Genomic DNA, 8,624 nt, shown 5'->3' with positions numbered 1-8,624 from the left:
CATGTTTTTCTCTTCTGTGAATGTTCTGAGTCTCATTGAGGATGGAAAATGCTATATAAGCAACTCAATAGCCATGGGAATAGGTTGTCATCCATGAAAGCACAGTTATATCTATCACCATATTCAATAAAATGCACAATACATCCATGAATAAGACAAATAAAAAATAAATAAAAAGTATAACTACACTGAATTCAAGATGCATACTACACCTTGTAGGTAAAGAGAGATCCTATGTTTAAAGAAGGTGGGCTTGCTATTTTGTCCAGTGCTGGGGCTTCAAATCAGGCCCTGGACCAGGACTGACATTCTAATCTTCAAGGATGGTGAGCTTTCCCTTCCCCCTCAGTGCAACAGAGCTATCCAAACCTGAGTTCAAATCCCAGCGCTCAGAAAGATTCATCCTGATGTCAGAAGCCAGTTGTTGCACATGTTTTCCTCTCCTATGAAAGTCCTGAGTCTCAACTAGGAAGGGGATTCATAGGCAACCCTATAACCATGGGAAGAGATTGTCATCCATGTCAGCACTGTTATATCTGTCACCTTACTTAGTAAAATCCACAATACCTCCATGAAGTAGAGACAAAATAAGGAGAAGAAGTCCACCGAACACAAGATGCTGTACACACATGTATATCAATATAGATCATATATTTATGAATTCATGACTATAGTGGACCACTCTGGCGATCTATGTCAGATCCTGGGAATGGCCTACCTCGTTAGTTGCTCACAGGTTAGTGTGTTCACCTGACTTATTGGCCAATTGGTCTTACTAGGCCCTGAGTTAAGATCCCAGAACTACCAACAAGTGAATCGTGGGGTAAAAAGCCAAGTGTGAAACTTGTTTTCCTTTTTTCTGAATATCCTGGGTGATCCTGAGAATTCTGGCATGATGGAGAACATTTCTATAAATCTATATGCTCTGTGATAGTATGTCATCAATGTAATAAATGGAAGGGGTTTCATCATAGTACAACCAATGTTAAATAAATGAATAAAACAAAATATACAAGAACAACCACACCAAATATGTATGGACTGAACATATACAGGTAAGTATAAATCCTATCTTTACAATTTATATAAACAGTATGTTTTCCAGGGCTGGGGCTTGAATTTAGGACTAGTGAACAGGCCTGAATTCGTTATCTTGAAATACGGTGATTTTCCCCTTCATCCACATTGCTGCAGATTTACCCAGATCCTGAGTTCCAATCCAAAGCCTGGAAGAATAAACAGCGTGAATTGCAAGCCAGGGAGCTATTTTTTTTTTTATTTTACTTTTCTCAATATGGCGCTTGAACTCAGGTTGTGGCAACTCTGCCTCAGCTTTGATCACCCTAGGCTGGGGTGCAGCCACTACATCTAAGGTTCCTCCTGGGATCCTAGACTCCCAGGCCTTGCAGGGAAAGCAATGTACAGAAAAAAATATGGCCATTTTATGTTTTCTTCATTTGCATGGTGACCCTCATGGGTCTGAATGACACCATTGCAAAGGGTAACTCACCTTGCATTGCTGAAGGCTGCCAGACTATCAGGGAAGCCATAGGCCCACGTGGCAACATAGGCTGTGATTTCGAATCCCCGTCCTGACACCAACCAATGGCAGGAGATATTAAGAAAATGGTTCCCATCCATAGGATTAACAATGCAATGTTGTCAATGTCACAGTTGAATGAATTGATTATGAATGATGCTCCTACAAAATTAGACAGCATCATTTCAGGAGGCTGATTGATTTTATTTAATATTTACAAAGCATTGAAAGAATATTATTACTTAAAGGAACTCAATAATTTCAGGACACTGATTTCATTAATAGTTTAAGGATGAAAAAAATTAATTACATTACATTAATTACATTAATTACATGGAGTCATAATTAATACCCAGGAATTGGTAGGAATGTAGTCTATATAACTGAATAACGTATAGACATCTCTGACACTCTATAAAGATATATATTTATTAGCATATTGCCATCTGCATGTCAATCTTTTCTTATTTTGGTAACCCTTGGGGCTAGCACTACCAAAAATGAATCGTGGAGTAAGAAGATGATCGTGACACATGTTTTCCTTTTCTGTGAAAGTCCTGGGTGTCAGGTATAAAGTGGAATATATATGCAGACCTATCTCCTGTGTAATCAATGTAATCGATGTTTTATATTCCATAATAGTCAATAAAATAAATGGTCAATACATGAATAAAACAAAAAAAATAAACAAAAAAAATAAAATAACTACACTGAATGCAATATGGAGTTAACATATGTATATAAATATAAATGATATGTGTAAATAGTACATGAATAGGATGTTTTCTAGTGGTGTGGATCTATTTTAGGCATAAGGAACAGACCTGAATTTCTTGACTTCAAGGATGCCAGCTTCCCATTCCCACACAGTGCAACAGAGTTACCAAGACCATGAGTTTCAATTCCAGTCCTGGCAGAAAAATGGCACCTTTTCAGTATTTGAGGCCCAATTCTTAGGTATTTCATTATGCCTCCATTTTATGAATGTGATTGTTTAAATGCTTAATAAAGAATTAACTAAAATCAATCAATGTCCTATAATATAATTGTGTATAATTTTATCCTCGAACCATTCAAGAACTGCCCATTCAATCATGACATAAATCACATTCTATTGTTATTCATATGGATAGAAATGAGTTCCTTAGGATCTCCTGCCATTTGGAGGTGGCAGGACCAGGATTCCAACTGTGGGCACCAGCTCCCACCACTTCAACCTGGTGATAGGGTACTCACCGGTCTGTCCAAGAATATCAGCAAGACCAATGATTAGGCAGGCACCAGTGGCTCTCTGCAGTCCTCCTTGATACTTACAAGGCTGTGATGGGAGGATCATGGTCAAAGTCATCCTAGTCAGAAAAGTCCTTGAGACCTCTGTCCAACTTTAGTGCCAACAAAGCCAGAAGCCCAGGGCTCCAGAGTGGAGGGTGAGCCTTGAGCAAAAGCAGCTCACAGACTGTGCCCCGATCCTGAGTTCAAGGTCCAGGTCTGGCAAGAAATAGACATACACAATCTGTGCAGCCATCCAGCTAAACAGGTCACCCTCTTGTCTCCAACTGAATTGGACATTGGTCCCTGGGAGCTGCTGTCTTCTTGACTCCGCCTATACTGCTTGCATCACAAAATTCCGGCTACACCCCCATTCTTTCATGGTTCTTTCTGACCAATGGGATACAAGAATGGTGGCCACGCCCACATTCCATGCTGCCCAGTAGCACCAGGGATGCCCTCTGTTAGTTTACAACACTACCAGCAGTTGAAGAAGTAGAGGTGCCTGAGTGGTGAGGAAGTGACTCAAGCGACTTTGGAATATAGTAGGAAATTGAGATGCCTGCCAGCACACTGGCTCTCCCCCCCCTTCCCAAGGTGGAGGATTTCATACCTCAGGCAATGGTGAGCTGCCAGCCAGCCTAAAGCCCTGACCTGTTCCCAGGCCCTGGTTCTCTGCTCTTGGCCCATGTGTTTGCAATGCTACTGCCATTGCTGCTTGCCGCACCTGGACCAGCCTCCAGCAGTTTTTCTGAGCAGTACAGGTGAGTGGCTGCCCCCAAATCACCACTACCCTGGGTCAGACACCCCTCTGGGGACACCATGACTCCCTGCTTGTTTCCTACCTGGCTCTGAGGAGCCACCTTTCTGTCTTGGGAATTTCTGAAACAGACTCAATATTTGCGCTGGTTGGACTAGATCGAGGTCCTCCTATCTGGGACAGGTATGCTCCATCAGGCCTGGTCCTCTGTAGTTGGGATGGTAGACATGTAGCGCCATACTCAGTCATCGATTTAGATGGATTATCCCAAACTTTTAGTCCACAACAGCCAATTCTTGACCACAGGTGAAGTTCTGGGTAGGGCCTCAATCATCAGACCTCATTCTCCTCACAGGACAGTTTTGAGGAAACAAGGGATTTATACAGAGGGAATCTCTGGAGCATGGCTTGACATTGAGGGAGTGGCCTTCAGAGAAGGTTCTCGGGAATTCTGTGAGCAAATGACAGGAAGATACCTGCAAAGGGCTCAGGTGGGGCCAGTTATTAATCATGCATCAGGTGGGGATTTTGAAACAAAACATGGCTCTCTTTCATCATTACCCTATCCCCATGAGGAAGGGGATCCTTCACTGTGTTGAGTTTTGCATCTGGGGAAACTGAAGCACAGAGAAGTCAGGTGACCTCCTTACGACTTCAACTTCACAGGAAGCTCGGCCTGACTTCACTACCATGCTCCCTAGGACAATGTGTGCTATTCAATCCACTTCTTGTGGTAGGAAGTCCACTTCTTGTCAGTTTTGTGGCTTGAACTCTAGGCATGGGCGCTGTTCCTGAGAGCCTCAGCAAAAGGCTAGTGCTCTACCACTTGAGCCCACAGCACCACTTCTGGCTTTCTGGTGGTTCTTTGGAAATAAGTGTCTGAGAGACGTTCTTGCCGGGGCTGGCTATAAACCATGATCCTCATATCTCAGCCTCCTGTGTAGTTATGATTAGAGTTCTGAGCCACCGGCACCCTACTTAATTGTAATTCTGACTTTTCTCTTTCTCTTTCAAAAAAACTGGTTGAATAGGTGCTGGAGGAGGCGGCCCAACATCCCCATATGGCTGGAATCCAAGGTGACCTTCTCATTCTGGAGGTGGTCTGTGGGTCAAAAACTGTCTCACTCAGCCTGTATAAACAGCTCCCTGAGGTAAGCCCCACTGGGCCCTGACTAGACCGTGAAATTCATTGTCCATCCAGCCTTACTGGACTTACTGTATTGTATTGTTTAGTATATAATTTTCTAGCACCTAGCCAAACTTATGATACATAGTTACGGAATGAAAATGTAATGTCTTCTTAAGAAAGTCATTTAGGGCTCTGGGAATGTGGCTTCATGGTATGGTGATTGCCTAACATGCATGAAACCCTGGGTTCAATTCCTTAGTAACACAGAAAAAAGAAAAACACTGGAAGGAATGCTGTGCCTCAATGGTAGAGTGCTAGCCTTGAGAAAAAAATGCTCAGGAATAATTCCCTACCCTTGAGTTTAAGGCCCTGGACTGGCAAAAAAATTAGTAAATGGAAAATAAAGAACCCATGCTTGAAATATATAATTGCTCCTTCCATACTGATACCTGACAATAGCCCCTAATTCATGTACTTTATTTATGTTAGGATACTGTGTTGGAAAAAGTTTTGTTCATTAAGTCACAGCAATTAATGCCAGGAATGTGCTTAGATGTCAGGTGAAGATTAATTCTTGAAATTCAACGATTCCAGGATTTTGTGTCATCACAGCTTATCACAAAGTGAAATGTAGTCTAAGTGTGATTTTGAAATCTTTTGGGTCAGTTTTGGCACCAAAAAGGCAGAGGCTAATTAATAGTTGTGACAGAAAATAAGGAATAACTCCAAAAGGAAGGAAAAAATGATAGTAACTAAGGTATATCAGAAACTGGTCTAGAGAACCATTTTTGGTTATTGAAGAACTAGTTGTCAACTAGGCTTTTCCTCATTGCCTTTAGCATTCTAAATCTTTTAGGCTAGTTCTTAATCTCTGCGTGATAAATGTATCTCCTTTTATGCTGTTCTCTCATACCTTATCTCCTTTGTTTTCTAAAAATCTCAGTCTTTCTATATTTCTCTATGAACATTTCCTGATACTAATTACACCTATACAGATGTCACAGGCTGCTAATGTAAGGGTCCCATAGCTCATGAGTCATTAATGTAACATAATGGAAAAGGAGGACATATTTATTGCTACCTCAATTTTTCTGAAAAGCTGCAATGTCATCATTTGGTTAAAATTTCCATTGTTTGTCTACACAGTGCCATTCAGTGCACATAAATGCAAATATGAGCTGGGTGCTGGTGGTTTACACCTGTAATCCTAGCTACTCAGGAGGTTGAGACCAGAGGATTGTGGTTCAAAGCCAGCCTTTTCAGGAAAGTCCATGAGACCCTAATCTTCAATTAACCACCAGAAAAACGGAAGTGGTGCTGTAGCTAAAGTGGTAGTGGGCTCAACTTGAACTGAAGAAATGAGGGACAGTGCCCAGGATCAGAATTCAAACCTCACAACCAACAAAAAAGTGAAATATGACTTTAAGTTTCCCCAAAAGGAACAACAAGATCAATAATATTCCCAAGCAAAAAAATTAATTCCAAAATGATTCAGTGCACCTACTTTTGCTGTTATGTTATGGATTGTTTGCTGGACCTATTCTCTAAAAACAAATCATTTAGGGATACAGGTGGACCCATTGCAATAATGAGATGTACAAGTCGTTATGTCAAAAAACGAAGTTTACAACTTTGGTGGGGGGGAGGATGGGCGGGAGGGAGAGGGGGAATATGGGAAGGGATGGGAAGGGGAAACAAAGAAGAGGCAACAATGCTTGATAAGAAATGTACTCGTTATCTTGCCCATGTAATTGTTACTCCTTTGTACGGTATTCTCACAATAAAATAGGAGAAAATGTCAAATATTAGCTTTACAATAAACATCTAATATTTCTTCTTTGAAAAGAGACGTCTATACAGTTGATGTCACTTGGCTTTCTTACTATCTTATTTCAAAGCCAACTCTGGTAGCAGAGTCTGTCAAACTCTTAACTGTAATTACACAGCAAAAAAGCCAGAAGTAGAGTTATGGTTCAAGCAGTAGTGTACTAGCTTTGGGGGCAGGTGAGCAGGAAAGAAAACTGTTCAAGGACAGGATCCAGCCTATGAGTTCAAGCCCCAGAACCAACACAAACTAAAAAAAAACAAGCAAACAAAAAAAAACCTGATATTTCATTGGGACCCTCCTTAAAGGAGTACTGGTCTAAGAAGAGGATCCTTTTGCTGATCATACTCACTGGATGCTTTTTTGGAATCCTTCTTGCTCTGGAGAATTCAGGACCAAACTAAAGGAATTGATAACTGACTCCTGCAACAAGAGAATCATCTCAGGGGTGAAATATCCATCCATAAGACACCTTAAAACCTCCATGTCTTTGTTTCTTTGCAGTAGAATGGGTTTTTTTTGGGAGGAGTGCAGTCGTGGTCCTGAACTCTGGGCCTAGGCGCTGTCCCTCAGCTCTTCAACTCTACGACTTGAGCCACAGCACCACTGCTGGCTTATTTTTTGCTTATGTGGGCTGAGGAATTGAACCTGGGCCTCATGCATGCAAGGCAAGCAATCTACCACTGAGCCATCTTCCCAGTCCCTGCAGTAGAACATATTTAAATCAACGTTGTTTCCTTTTGTTCTATGCTGGCCTTCAAATGGCACATTATTTCTTTTTGTAATACTCTCAACTAGAAGTTTGCAGAAAAGTTATATATGAGTAAAAACACACACGAAAAAGTCAGGGACAGAGTTTCCTTCAAGCCTTGGGATTTTCTTGTACAGTAAAAAGGAAAGCACAAGTTAACTTGAACTTTGCCAATCCTCTATGTTCCATTCCTCTCCTGGGATCAGTTTGCACATCCAGTAGCATTTACTTCCAGGAATAATCTATGGTGCTGCCTGAGGTATAATAAATGTTTTCTTGCTTTACCGAAATAATACAAGGACACCCTGATCTGAGGTAACACGTGTTTCAGAGACAACTTAGTAAAGAGAAAATATGAAATTTATATTGCTTACAAATACATTTTCCATGAGTATATTGAGTTCAATCTTTTAAGTTCTCTATAAATTAAGGCGAATTTTAAATTGGAAAAAGGTTCTCAGATCATTTTTTGTGAGTGTATATGCTGCGCATTATTTCCCAAGTGTACATGAGTTAACAGTAAGGAAACAATAGCAATAATAGGAGAAAGAGAAGTTTTGTGTTTAAGTATAAGGGTTCAATACAATATAGAAGATTTTACAAATAAGACCACGTTGAAACAATAAAGCCAAGTCCAGTGTGTAGATTTATGAGAGTGATACAGAGAAAGAATTACTCCTATGTGGAACACAAAGTATGAGGCCACTCCCTTTCTAAATCACGCTTGCTAATCAGGCAGCTTTGTAGACATTAGAATGGAAGCATAATTCTGTTTCCAATGCAAATCAGATATAAGAGCATGGACTTAATTGGAAAAAAAGTCCATGCTGAGAGAGCAGGGATTATATTAGCCATAAACTGGTGGATAAGATCACATTTATTTTCTTTGATTTACTTATGTATTTTTTGTTGGTGGTGGTCTTGGCACTTGAACACTGGACCTGGGAGCTGTCCCTCTGTTATTCAGCTCAAGGCTAGTGCTCTATACTTGAGCCACAGTGCCATTTTCAATTTTCTTGTAGTTAATTGGAAAAAGAGTCTCCAGGACTTTCCTGCCCGGGCTGGCTTTGAACCCTTTCCGAAGATCTCACCACCACCCAGCTTAGGATCACATTTCTAACAGTGTACACTCAGCATATGTAAAGTGCATGTTCATCTATCTTTATATGAATTCTTGAGTTAAAAATCTAAGCTATAGCTTAGCCTTTACACTCAAAAAATGTTTGTAATTTAAAAGTTAACACTACTGGGGAAATAAAACCTAAGAATGTAAAGGAGTCTGGGAAGTTAAGTTTGGATCCAGCCTGGGCAGAACAGTCTTTGAGAAATTATCTATAATCAACCAGCCAA

Source organism: Dipodomys spectabilis, unplaced genomic scaffold, assembly GCF_019054845.1.
Source record: "Dipodomys spectabilis isolate Male_0828 unplaced genomic scaffold, ASM1905484v1 ptg000129l, whole genome shotgun sequence".
NCBI classification, from domain to species: domain Eukaryota; kingdom Metazoa; phylum Chordata; class Mammalia; order Rodentia; family Heteromyidae; genus Dipodomys; species Dipodomys spectabilis.
Note: the sequence above shows the minus strand (reverse complement) of the source record.